The 14,139-nt window shown below is 49.5% G+C and overlaps 1 protein-coding gene and 2 pseudogenes across 2 annotated transcripts in view; all 3 read left to right on the forward strand.

Moving 5' to 3' along the window:
• Window positions 1-14,139, forward strand: part of GFUS (GDP-L-fucose synthase) — a 237,290-nt gene that overhangs the window by 198,267 nt on the left and 24,884 nt on the right. The window lies entirely within an intron of this gene.
• LOC136058568 (feather keratin 1-like) lies at window positions 1,539-2,186 on the forward strand (annotated as a pseudogene).
• On the forward strand, window positions 10,896-11,544 carry LOC136058438 (feather keratin 1-like; annotated as a pseudogene).

Consider the following 14,139-nt stretch of genomic DNA (forward strand, 5'->3'; position numbering starts at 1 on the left):
CTCGTCCGCTCCTCATAACGTCTCTACTAAAGTCCCCTCACCCAATGTCCTGCCCTTCCCTGGAAACACTCCAGGGCCTCGGTGTCTTTCTGGTTGTGAGCAGCCCAAAACTGAACACAGGACTTGTGTTGCAGCCTCACCAGGGCTGAGTACGGAGGGATGATCACTTCCCCTCTCCTGCTGCCCACACTAGTTCTGACGCAGTTCAGGATGCCATTGGCCTTCTTGGCAACGTGGGCACACTGCTGCCTCATGTTCAGCCGAGCTTCAACCAATGCCCCCAGGATTGCTTCCTTTGCACGGTCTTCCAGCCACACTGCCTCAAGTCTGCAGCATTGCCTGGGGTTGCTGTGGCCAACAGCAGCGCCCGGCACTTGGTCTACTTGAAATTCATCCCATTGGCCTCAGTTCAGCTATAGAGCCTGTCTAGACTGCTCTGTAGGGCCCTTCTCCCCGCTGAAGCCAAAGCTGAACACAGTACTTGAGGAGAGGCTGTAGCAGCACAGAGAAGTGGGACAACCATAACCTCTCCTGGCAGTGCTGGGAAATATGCACCCCAGGGGACAGTCAGTGCCTTTGGCTGCCAGGGCGCACTGCTCACTCCCAATCAACTTGACAGCAACCAGAACCTTATCACCTCTTTCTGTGGGGCTGCTTTTATAGCACTCATCCCCAAGTACCCAGATATCTATAAGGTAGCCCAGTTCCAGGTACAGAATAAAGCACGTAAGTACGTCCTCTTGTGAAACATGGTGACATTGCTAACGGCCCAGACCTCTGCTCAGTCAAAAGCTCTTTGCAAGACCTCCCAAATTCCAAGAGACAACTGTTCCTCCACACTTACTGTCGTTCACAAACTTCTTACTTTTTATGCATCTGAGTCCTGCAAACAGCTCACTTATTACAACATGGAACACTACAGACCCAAAAATAATAGAACGCTTTGAAATGCCACACCTGAATGCCCACCAGCCTGATGGAACCACATCTAAAAAAAGCTTCTGAGCTGGACTTGGGAGCCACCAGTTCACTCACTGCCTTCGGAATTTGTCAAGATGTAAGGTGGATATCTAATCCAGAAGTAAATGGAGAAAACATTATGAATAAATTTGCTGAAGTTCATAGTAATTAAGTACTGGGTTCCTTTGGCGAACCAGGTGGGTATTCATCTAATAAAAGGAAGTGTCATCATCTCAAAACAAGGATGCCTAGAATGCCCATTCCAGGCTTCCACGAATGTGTGGAATTGGTAACTCCTCTGAACAGCAAAGACACAAACCATATTGCACAAGTGCCAAGCGATGACCTCACTGACAACCCTGCTCCTTTTCTGTGCTTTGACCACTTCTTCTGCGTGCCCTGACACGAATGTGCAAGATCACTCCATTGTCCTCCGGTCCTCTCACGTGAAAGATGCGGCCAGTGCCAAATGGACACGTCGTCAACAAAAGAACAACAAAAGTCAGAATTGCTGGAAGGAGAACACACACCAGATGACGTGCCACGCTATACGATGCAAGAACAGCAGCTGGCTGCACAATGCTGTCATGCGCAGAGGCTCTCTCCAAGCCCTCGGGCACTCCCACAGCAGCATAAAAGCCAGCCCTGCACCTCGCTCCCTCACACCCTTCTCCTGACACCTTCTCCTCTGCGCTCCTCCAGGTGAGCCTGCACTCCGCTGCCCTCCTTTACACTCACCAACTGGTCCAGCTCTAAACACCCTTTCTTCCCGAGCCTCAACAGCAATTCCTATTCTTTCACGCCATCCTCCCCACAGACATACACTAGCTCTCCTCACTGCCTTTGTTTCTCTTCCCAGCTGTTCTTATTCCTCCAAAACCACCACTTACCCAACACCCTCTCTTCCAGAGACCCTCCACCCCACAGCCATGTCCTGCTACGACCTCTGCCGCCCCTGCGGACCCACCCCGCTGGCTAACAGCTGCAACGAGCCCTGTGTCAGGCAGTGCCAGGACTCCCAAGTCTTCATCCAGCCTTCCACCGTGGTGGTCACCCTGCCGGGACCCATCCTCAGCTCCTTCCCCCAGAACACCGCCGTCGGATCCTCCTCATCAGCTGCCGTGGGCAGCGCCCTCAGCTCCCAGGGAGTGGCCATCTCCTCCGGCGGCTTCGGCTTCGGAGGCCTGGGTTGCTTCAACGGCGGGAGAGCCTGCTATCCCTGCTAAGGGCCTGCACCCACACCCTCACACCAACCACCACTACCCTGCACAGCACCTCACCAGTGAGCATAAACCTCTGTGCTACAGAATGCACATGGCCTCAACAGCCACAACTTATCTTTTCATGGCGCAAAACAAGCAAGCAGGGAACAGCGTCTGGAAACATGACCACTGTAACTTTCTTCTATATTCACACCACAAATTGTAGCCTTCCTAATTGCAAGTCACCAAGTACATCTTTTCTTTCGCTGTGTTTTTCCAAATAAACTTCTCACGCAAGACAGCCTCAGATTCCTCTTCATCCTTTCTTTACTCAATGGTCTTCAGACACTACAGGGAATTGGCCTAGACCGCAACAAGCCGGGAGTAAAACTACCTAAATAGCTTCTCTCAAAACCATCACACTAGCAAGAACACTGACGGATAGCAGATAGAATTCATCACTTCATATGTTTTTTACACTTCTCAAAAGGTGTCGTATAGTACATTTGCCCTCTAGAACAATGCTGGTCAATTCAGTGTGCAAAACGTGAGGTGGGTTTGTACAGGAGTGTGCTCTATTTCCACCACTTCTCATCCATTATGTGCAGGGCTGTATTTACTGAAAGGATTTTCTTCACCTCCTTCCCAGGAACTCATGACAATCCTACCAGCCTGCAGTACCTCACACATTCCTTCTTTTCCTACACAAAGGACTGTGATGAGTCTTTTCCAGGTTTCAGGAACCTCTCCTCATTATCAAATGCCTCCTAAGATAATTGTAATAAGCGTAGTCTAGGCACCAGACAGGACCCTCACCATTCATGGGTTAAACCCTGAAGGTTCTCTGGACTTGGAATCACAGAATCATCAAGGCTGGAATAAACCTCTAAGAACATCCACTCACACTGTCCAACTGTCACCCGTATTTTCCACTAAGCCACGTTCCTCAGTACAACATTTCAGTGTTTCCTGAACACATCCAGGGACTGTGACACCATCACCTGCCATTGTAGACTTTTCCAGGGTCTGATCAATCCCTCAGAGAAGAAATACTTCCTAGCGTGCAACCTGAATCTCCCTTGGTGCTAATTGAGGCCGTTCCATCCAGTCGTCTTGCTCGTTACATGGGAGAAGAGACCAAAGCCAACCACACTGCAACCTCCCTTCAGGTAGTTGTAGAGAGCCACAAGGTCAGCCCTCAGCTAACTCTTCTCCAGACTGAACAATCCCAGCTCCCTCAATTGCTTCTCTTAAGGCCTGTTCTCTAGACTCCTCACCCGACTCCTTGCCCTCCTCAGGACACAATCCAGGGCCTTGGTGTCTTTATTGCGAGTAGCCCAAAATTGAACACAGGACTCGAGGTGCAGCCTCACCAGGACTGAGTACAGAGGGATGATCACTTCCCTGCTCCTGCTGCCCACACTAGTTCTGACACAAGCCAGGATGCCATTGGCCTTCTTGGCTATATGGGCACACTGCTTGCTCATGCTCAGCCGGGCCTTCCCCAATTCCCCCAGGACTGTTTCCTCTACACAGTCTTCCAGCCACATTGCCTCAAGGCTGTAGCATGGACTGGGATCGTTGTGGCAGAAGTGCAGGGCCTGGCACTTATTTGTGTTGAACTTCATTCCAGTGGCCTCAGTCCAGCTATTCAGGATGTCTAAACTAGTCCGTAGGTTCTTCCTTCCCCTCCTCCTGTGCCACCAAAGCCAAAGCTGAACACAGTACAGGAGATGATGTTTCAGTGGCACAGAGTATGACAAACCTAAGTTCGTCCACTGGCAATGCTGGTCCCAACTGTGCCGATCCAGCCCATTAGGCTTCCAGGGCACACTGCTGATTCACAGTCAACGTGACATCAACAACAGCCTTGTAATCTCTTTCTGTGGAGCTGCTTCTATGTCTCCCCTCCCCACATACTCAGATATCTACAGGTAATCCCTGTTCCAGTTACAGAATCCAGCACATCCTCTTGTTAAACTTAATGCCATTGCTCATGGAACACCCCTCACGACTGTGAAGAGCTCGCTGCAAGGCCACACTAATCCTGAGAGAAACAAACCATCCACCATTGTTACTGTCGTCCAAAAATCTTCTTACTCTGTATGCATTTCAGTTCTGCATCCAGGTCACTCAGTAAAACATGCAGCAGGACAGGTCCGAATATGGATCCCTAGGAAATCTGACACCTGACTGGCCACCACTGTGACTATGTCTACTGAAATATCTAATAGATGCCTTTGAGGTGGAGTTGGGAGCCATCAGTTCACTCAATATATTATATTATATTGTGTATATATATATATTATAATATATTATAATATATTATATTATATGGTGAACATTTTCCACTGTAGGATATGGAGAATAAAGGTTGAATAACTTTGATGAAGATCACAGAAATTAGGCATATGAGGTTCCCAGAGTGAAATAGGTGGGTATTTGTCTCAAAAAAGGAAGTGCCATCATCTCTGAAGCAGGATACCTAGAATGCACAGTCCAGGCTTCCACGGATGCTTTGAATTATCTGCTCCTCTAACAACAAACACACAAACCATATTGCACAAGGGCCAAGCGATGACTTAACTGTAAACAGTACCTCAACGTGCAAGATTGCTCCTAAGGCTTCCAATGCTCTCACTTGAAAGGTGCGGCCGGTGCTAAATGAACACGTTCTCAAGAGAAGGATGAAAAAAAGCAGAGTTTCTGGAACATCAACACATACCACATGACTCACAACACTACACGATGCAACAGCAGCTCACAACACAAAGATTGTATCCCTCACAGTCCAAATTTGGGGTAAGCATGAGGAACTTGCCTCCAACTACACTTGGTGCCCCCATCACAAGGCTCTGCGCCCAGGCCCTCAGCCAGCTCCAGTCAGTACACTTGTCTAACCCATACCGGCTCTGCATCAGCATGACTATGGCATAGGAGACCATCTCACATCAAACAATTATAGAATGTCAGAGTGGCGCAGCTTGGAAGAGACTTTAACATCATCTCTTCCGTGTGCTGTATGCCCCAACAGGTCATGCTGACCAGGGCCCTGATCAACGGGGCCTTAAATACCTCCAGGGATGAAGAACCCACAAGTTGACTCAGCCTCTGCATAGCCCAAATCAAGAATTTCTTCACAACATAGACATCAAATTTCTCTTCTTTCCATTAGTGTCCTATTGCTGTAAGCCCATGTGCAGAGCTGGTTCTCCTCCTTCTTGTAAGCTGCCTTCAAGTACTGGAAGGCCACAGTGAGATCTTCCCAGAGCCATCTCTTCTCCACGCTGAATGAGGGCATGCATTGCACTCAGCCGCCATGCCCTTGACAACATGGCCTGAAGCAGCTCACAGCCCGATTAAACAATAAAAACCCAAACCAAAAAAGGACCACAAAACCTCAGCTACACAAACTACCCTCCTCTGTCTACATATACTAAAACTGACAGGGATGGCCCAATGCTGATACTGCACAAAAACATGCTGCCACTCTCCTCCAAAGAACAGTTCTCAAACCAAGGTGGTTACCAAGATGCCCACACAACACACCGATGTTGAAGACAGCAAATATGCACAAGGAAAGCAAATGCAGTAAAAGGCAAGCACAGAGTAAATACAATGCAGGTAGCAGCATCTCGTGCCAAACACACCTGGAAAAACCAGAACAGCCCTTTAAGGATGCCAGGAATGGGGTCCACACCTCACAAAGAGGCCACAGACAACACTATATGAGTAGCTCACGATGGCATCACTAAGCAGACCACATCACTCCTCCAATGCAGTGGGTTAGTCTTCCAACCACCTACACGAGGTGCGTCTTCCACGTAACTCCACTCACACTCAAAAATGCCAACAGGTTCAAAAGAAAGCAATCACAGCACAAGGAAATGAAAAGGGAGTTTTGTGGCAAGGCAAACACACCCCACCTCATGACTGACCAGGCTGTGGCACGCAACAGCAACCTGCTGCACAATGCTGCCATGCGCAGAAGCTCTCTCCAAGCCCTCGGGCACTCACTCAGCAGCATAAAAGCCGGCCCTAAGACTCACTCCCTCACACCCTTCTCCTGACAACTTCCCTTCTGAGCTCCTCCAGGTGAGCCTGCATACCCTTTGACCCCACCCTCAGCAGCCTTTCTTCTTCCACCCCGAACTCTCCCTGCAGCCCAACACCACATCTCTCCCTGCCTTTGTTTCTCTCTGCACCTGTTCTTATTCCTCCAAAACCCTCTGCTTACCCAATACCCTCTCTTCCAGAGACCCTCCACCCCACAGCCATGTCCTGCTACGACCGCTGCAGCCCCTGCGGACCCACCCCGCTGGCTAACAGCTGCAACGAGCCCTGTGTCAGGCAGTGCCAGGACTCCCAAGTCTTCATCCAGCCTTCCACCGTGGTGGTCACCCTGCCGGGACCCATCCTCAGCTCCTTCCCCCAGAACACCGCCGTCGGATCCTCCTCATCAGCTGCCGTGGGCAGCGCCCTCAGCTCCCAGGGAGTGGCCATCTCCTCTGGCGGCTTCGGCTTTGGAGGCCTGGGCTGCTTAAACAGCGGGAGAGCCCGCTACCCCTGCTAAGGGCCTGCACCCACACCCTCACAACAACCACCACCACCCTGCACGGCGCCTCACTCACTGAGGATGCACCTCTCTGGCACTGAAGGCACATGGCCTCACCAGCCATGAATCCTCTTTTCATGGCACAAAACAAGCAAGCAAAGAACAGCGTCTGGAAACATGACCGCTGTAACTTTCTTCTTCCTTTGCAGCTTTAATTGTAGCCTTCCTACTTGGCAGTCACCAAGTACATCTTCTCCTTAGGTGTTTTTTTCTCAATAAACTTCTCACGCAAGACAGCCTCGTATTCCTCTTCATCCTTTCTTCTCCCAGTGTTCTTTACACTTCACCCGCTACAGAGAATGGCTCTGGCAACTATCAAGTGTTGTCCAGAATTGCCTCAATAACTCCTCTCTAAACCATGTCACCTGCAAGAACATTGGTGGATATCAGATGGCCTTCATTTCATCACATTTTCTGCGCTTCTCCAAAAAGAGTCATATAGTACATTTGCCCTCCAGAACATAGCTGGTTATATCAGTGTGGAAAAACTAACCTGGGTTTGCACAGGAGGATGCTCTATTTCCACCACTTCTCCTTCATTATGGGCTGGGATGTATTTACTGAGAGGATTTCCTTCACCTCCTTTCCAGGAACTCATGTCAGGCCAACCAGCCTGCAGTACCTCACACATTCCTCCTTTTCTTACACATAGGAGTGAGATGAGTCTCTTCCAGGTTTCAGGAACCCCTCCTTATTATCAAGTGCCTCCTAAGATAATTTAATCAGTGTTGTCAAGACACCAGACAGGACTCTCACCATTCATGGGTTAAACCCAGAAGGTTCTTTGGACTTGGAATCACAGAATCACCAAGGCTGGAATAAACCCCTAAGAACATCCACTCACACTGTCCAACTGTCACTGGGATTTCCCAATAAACCATGTTCCTCAGTACAACATCTCAGTGATTCCTGAACTCGTCCAGGGACTGTGACACCATGACCTCCCAGTGCAGACCTTTCCAGGGCCTGAACACTCCCTCAGAGAAGAAATACTTCCTTGTATCCAACTTGAATCTCCCTTGGTGCTAATTGAGGCCATTCCCTCCAGTCCCCATGCTAGTTACATGGGAGAAGAGACCAAAGCCAACCACACTGCAACCTCCCTTCAGGTAGTTGTAAAGATCCACAGGGTCAGCCCTGAGCCTCCTCTTCTCCAGAAGGAACGAACTCAGCTCCCTCATCCGCTCCTCGTAACATCTGTACTCGAGTTCCCTCATCCAATTTCTTGCCCTTCTCTGGAAACACTCCAGGGCCTCTTTGTCTTTCTGGTAGTGAGCAGCCCGAAACTGAACGCACTACTTGTGTTGCAGCCTCACCAGGGCTGAGAACAGAGGAATGATCACTTCCCCTCTCCTGCTGCCCACACTAGTTCTGACACAGTTCAGGACGCCATTGGCCTAGTTTGTAAACTAGGCACACTGCTGCCTCATGTTCAGCCGAGCTTTAACCAATGCCCCCATGATTTCTCCCCCTACATGGTCTTCCAGCCACATTGCCTCAAGCCTGAACCATTGCCTGGGGATGTTGTGGCCAAAGTGCAGCACCCCGCACTTGGTCTTCTTGAACTTCATCCCATTGGCCTAAGTTCAGCTATAGAGCCTGTCCAGACTGCTCTGCAGGGCTTTCCATCCCCTCCTCCGGTACCACTAAAGCCAAAGGTGAACCCAGTACTGGCGATGATGTTTCAGCAGCACAGAGTGTGACCATTCTAAGTTCTTCCACTGGCAATGCTGGGCCCAATGACCAACAGTGCAGATTCAGCCTATTAGGCTGCCAGGGCACACTGCTGATTAACAATCAATGTGATATCAACCACAACCTTGACACAAAGTTGGGAGGATTTGTCAAACTGCCTGAGGGTAGGGAGGCCCTTCAGAGGGATTTGGATAGGCTGGACAGCTGGGCTGAGCAAAATGGGATGAGGTTCAATAAGGCCAAGTGCCGGGTCCTGCACTTTGGCCACAATAACCCCATGCAATGCTATAGGCTTGGGGCAGAATGGCTTGAAGAATGCAGAGAGGAAAAGGACCTGGGGGTGTTGGTTGATGCTCGGCTCAACATGAGCCGGCAGTGTGCCCAGGTGGCCAAGAAGCCCAACAGCATCCTGGCCTGTATTAGAAATAGTGTAGCCAGCAGGAGCAGGGAGGTGATCATCCCCCTGTACTCAGCTCTGGTGCGGCCGCACCTCGAGAACTGTGTTCAGTTTTGGGCCCCTCACTACAAGAAGGACATTGAGGCCCTGGAGCGTGTTCAGAGAAGGGCAACAAAACTGGTGAGGGGTCTGGAGCACAAGTCTTATGAGGAGCGGCTGAGGGAGCTGGGATTGTTTAGTCTGGAGAAGAGGAGGCTCAGAGGAGACCTTATTGGACTCTACCACTTCCGGAAGGGGGGTTGTGGTGAGGAGGGGGTGGGCCTCTTCTCCCAGATAAATAACGACAGGACGAGAGGGAATGGCCACAAGTTGCGCCGGGGAAGATTTAGATTAGACCTGAGGAAGCATTTCTTTTCTGAAAGAGTGGTCAGGCACTGGAATGGCCTGCCTAGGGAGGTGGTTGAGGCACCATCCCTAGCGCTGTTCAAGAAGCGTTTAGATGAGGTGCTAAAGGATTTAATTTAGTAGTTGGGTAGAGATAGTGATAGGAGGATGGTTGGACTAGATGATCTTATAGGTCCTTTCCAACCTTATGAACTTATGAACTTATGAACCTTGTCATCTCTTTCTGTAAGAAGCTTTTATGTCTCCCCTCTCCTTTCATCCTTGAGCACTCAGATATTTATAAGGTATCTCTGTTCCAGGTACAGAATACAGCACTTGGTCTGGTTCAACTTCACGCCGTTGGTAATAGCCCAGACCTCTGCTCAATCAAGAGCTCTCAGCAAGGCCTCCCTAATTCTGAGAGAATAATGCCCCCCTCAGTTACTGTCATGCACAAACTTCTTACTTTGTATGCAGTTGATGCCCGCAAACAGGTCATTTATTATAACATGGAAGACTACAGGCCCAACAATAGAATGCTGGGAAATGACACACCAAACCATCCACCAGCATGATGCAACCACATCTAAAAAAAGCCTTTGAGTTGAATCTGGGAGCCATCAGTTCTCTCTGTGTATTCTATATTTTATAAGATACATGGTGGATATCTGATCCAGAAGGATATGCAGAAAAGCACTATGAATAACTTTGATGAAGACCGTACAAATTCCGCCTATGAGATTCCCTTCGTGAACAGGGTGAGTAGTCGTCTCGAAAACAGAAGTGTTTTCATCTATAAGCCAGGATACATAAAATGCCCAGTACAGCCATCCATAGGTTCATAAGTTCGTTAGGTTGGAAAGGATCATCTAGTCCAACCATCCTCCTATCACCATCCCTACCCACTGAACTACTAAATCAGATCCCTTAGCACCTCATCTAAGCCCACACAGAGAAATAGCCTCAACCACTGACACTCAAAGCAACTGTGGTCCCGTAAATTCCGCTTCAGCCTTCCTGACAAAACCACTCGTGACGAGCTCAAGACTATCTGCTGCATCCTGCTATCACAAACAGCCCTTCTCTGCCTCAATAAGCTACAGTCCCCACAGATGGCCCTGAGCTGAAACTGCACACAAGAGACAACAACCCTATTGCCAAATAAACCCTTAAAGCACAAAAGCAACCAAGGGGCCAGTGCCATATATATGATGGGAAAACAAAGGGCAAAGCACATGGAAAGGGAGTTGGGATGAAGGCAGTCACGAAGAAAACACGATTAAAATGACGGGGTCTCATGCCAAACACACCTGGGAAGTCCAGAGCAGCCTGATAAGGATGCCGGGAAATGAGGTCCCCACCACACAACGCAGTCATAAACCACACAAAGTAAATGCTATGCTGTGGCCACATCCTTGGACCACACCTCTCCTCCAATGCTTTAGAAGTATCTTCCAACCACCATCATGAGAATTGCATTCTGTATATCCTCCAAAATTGTCATTCTCACTTAAAAAGTGCCGACAGGGTCAAAGGAACACATGCACAACACAAGGAAATGAAAAAGGAGCTTTGTGGCAAGGCAAACACACCCCACCTCATGACTGACCAGGCTGTGGCACGCAACAGCAGCTGGCTGCACAATGCTGCCATGCGCAAAGGCTCTCTCCAAGCCCTCGGGCGCTCCCACAGCAGCATAAAAGCCGGCCCTGCATCTCGCTCCCTCACACTCCTCTCCTGACGCCTTCTCCTCTACACTTCTCCAGGTGAGCTTGCAACCCACTGTCCTCCATTACCCACTCTACTTGGCCCAGTTCTACACTCCCTTTCTTCCCCAGCCTCAGCAGCCCTTCTTCTTTCATACAGCCAACCTGCCTGCAGCTCAACACCACCCCTCTTCACTACGGTTGTTTCTCTCTGCACCTGTTCTTATTCCTCCAACACCCTCAGCTTATACAACACCCTCTCTTCCAGAGACCCTCCACCCCACAGCCATGTCCTGCTACGACCTCTGCCGCCCCTGCGGACCCACCCCGCTGGCTAACAGCTGCAACGAGCCCTGTGTCAGGCAGTGCCAGGACTCCCAAGTCGTCATCCAGCCTCCCACCGTGGTGGTCACCCTGCCGGGACCCATCCTCAGCTCCTTCCCCCAGAACACCGCCGTCGGATCCTCCTCATCAGCTGCCGTGGGCAGCGCCCTCAGCTCCCAGGGAGTGGCCATCTCCTCCGGCGGCTTCGGCTTCGGAGGCCTGGGCTGCTTCAACGGCGGGAGAGCCCGCTACCCCTGCTAAGGGCCTGCACCCACACCCTCACACCAACCACCACCACCCTGCACGGCGCCTCACCCACTGAGTATAGACCTCTGTGCTACAGAATGCACATGGCCTCAACAGCCACAACTTCTCTTTTCATGGCGCAAAACAAGCAAGCAGGGAACAGCGTCTGGAAACATGACCACTGTAACTTTCTTCTCTTTTCCATACTTAAATTGTAGCCTTCCTAATTGCAAGTCACCAAGTACATCTTTTCTTTCGCTGTGTTTTTCTCAATAAACTTCTCACGCAAGACAGCCTGATATTCCTCTTCATCCTTTCTTTACTCAATGGTCTTCAGACACTACAGGGAATTGGCCTAGACTGCAACAAGCTGGGAGTAAAACTAGCTAAATAACTTCTCTCCAAACCATCACACCAGCAAGAACACTGACGGATAACAGATTGAATTCATCACATCATAAGATTTTTACACTTCTCAAAAAGTGTCGTATAGTACATTTGCCCTCTAGAACAATGCTGGTCAATTCAGTGTGCCAAAAGTGAGGTGGGTTTGTACAGGAGTGTGCTCTATTTCCACCACTTCTCATCCATTATGTGCAGGGCTGTATTTACTGAAAGGATTTTCTTCACCTCCTTCCCAGGAACTCATGACAATCCTACCAGCCTGCAGTACCTCACACATTCCTTCTTTTCCTACACATAGGACTGTGATGAGTCTCTTCCAGGTTTCAGGAACCTCTCCTCATTATCAAAGGCCTCCTAAGGTAATTGTAATGAGCGTAGTCAAGGCACCAGACAGGACCCTCACCATTCATGGGTTAAACTTAGAAGGTTCTCTGGACTTGGAATCACAGAATCACCAAGGCTGGAATAAACCTCTAAGAACATCCACTCACACTATCCAACTGTCACCCGTATTTTCCACTAAACCACGTTCCTCAGTACAACATTTCAGTGTTTCCTGAACACATCCAGGGACTGTGACACCATCACCTGCCATTGTAGACTTTTCCAGGGTCTGATCAATCCCTCAGAGAAGAAATACTTCCTAGCGTGCAACCTGAATCTCCCTTGGTGCTAATTGAGGCCATTCTCTCCAGTCGTCTTGCTCGTTACATGGGAGAAGAGACCAAAGCCAACCACACTGCAACCTCCCTTCAGGTAGTTGTAGAGAGCCACAATGTCAGCCCTCAGCTAACTCTTCTCCAGACTGAACAATCCTAGCTCCCTCAATTGCTTCTCTTAAGGCTTGTTCTCTAGACTCCTCACCCGACTCCTTGCCCTCCTCAGGACACAATCCAGGGCCTTGGTGTCTTTATTGCGAGTAGCTCAAAACTGAACACAGGACTCGAGGTGCAGCCTCACCAGGACTGAGTACAGAGGGATGATCACTTCCCTGCTCCTGCTGCCCACACTAGTTCTGACACAAGCCAGGATGCCATTGGCCTTCTTGGCTATATGGGCACACTGCTTGCTCATGCTCAGCCGGGCCTTCCCCAGTTCCCCCAGGACTGTTTCCTCTACACAGTCTTCCAGCCACATTGCCTCAAAGCTGTAGCATGGGCTGGGATCGTTGTGGCAGAAGTGCAGGGCCTGGCACTTATTTGTGTTGAACTTCATTCCAGTGGCCTCAGTCCAGCTATTCAGGATGTCTAAGCTAGTCCGTAGGTTCTTCCTTCCCCTCCTCCTGTGCCACCAAAGCCAAAGCTGAACACAGTACAGGAGATGATGTTTCAGTGGCACAGAGTATGACAAACCTAAGTTCGTCCACTGGCAATGCTGGTCCCAACAGTGCCGATCCAGCCCATTAGGCTTCCAGGGCACACTGCTGATTCACAGTCAACGTGACATCAACAACAACCTTATCATCTCTTTCTGTGGAGCTGCTTCTATGTCTCCCCTCCCCACATACTCAGATATCTACAGGTAATCCCTGTTCCAGTTACAGAATCCAGCACATCCTCTTGTTAAACTTAATGCCATTGCTCATGGAACACCCCTCACGACTGTGAAGAGCTCGCTGCAAGGCCACACTAATCCTGAGAGAAACAAACCATCCACCATTGTTACTGTCGTCCAAAAATCTTCTTACTCTGTATGGATTTCAGTTCCGCATCCAGGTCACTCAGTAAAACATGCAGCAGGACAGGTCCAAATATGGATCCCTAGGAAATCTGACACCTGACTGGCCACCACTGTGACTATGTCTACTGAAATATCTAATAGATGCCTTTGAGGTGGAGTTGGGAGCCATCAGTTCACTCAATATATTATATGGTGAACATTTTCCACTGTAGGATATGGAGAACAAAGGTCGAATAACTTTGATGAAGATCACAGAAATTAGGCATATGAGGTTCCCAGAGTGAAATAGGTGGGTATTTGTCTCAAAAAAGGAAGTGCCATCATCTCTGAAGCAGGATACCTAGAATGCACAGTCCAGGCTTCCACGGATGCTTTGAATTATCTGCTCCTCTAACAACAAACACACAAACCATATTGCACAAGGGCCAAGCGATGACTTAACTGTAAACAGTACTCCTACTCTGTACTTTGGCCAATTCTTCCATTTGCCCTGACCTCAACGTGCAAGATTGCTCCTAAGGCTTC

This window comes from Cyrtonyx montezumae, unplaced genomic scaffold (genome assembly GCF_038088225.1).
Source record: "Cyrtonyx montezumae isolate F1298 unplaced genomic scaffold, pur_monq_1.0 scaffold_8, whole genome shotgun sequence".
In the NCBI taxonomy this organism is placed as follows: Eukaryota; Metazoa; Chordata; class Aves; order Galliformes; family Odontophoridae; genus Cyrtonyx; species Cyrtonyx montezumae.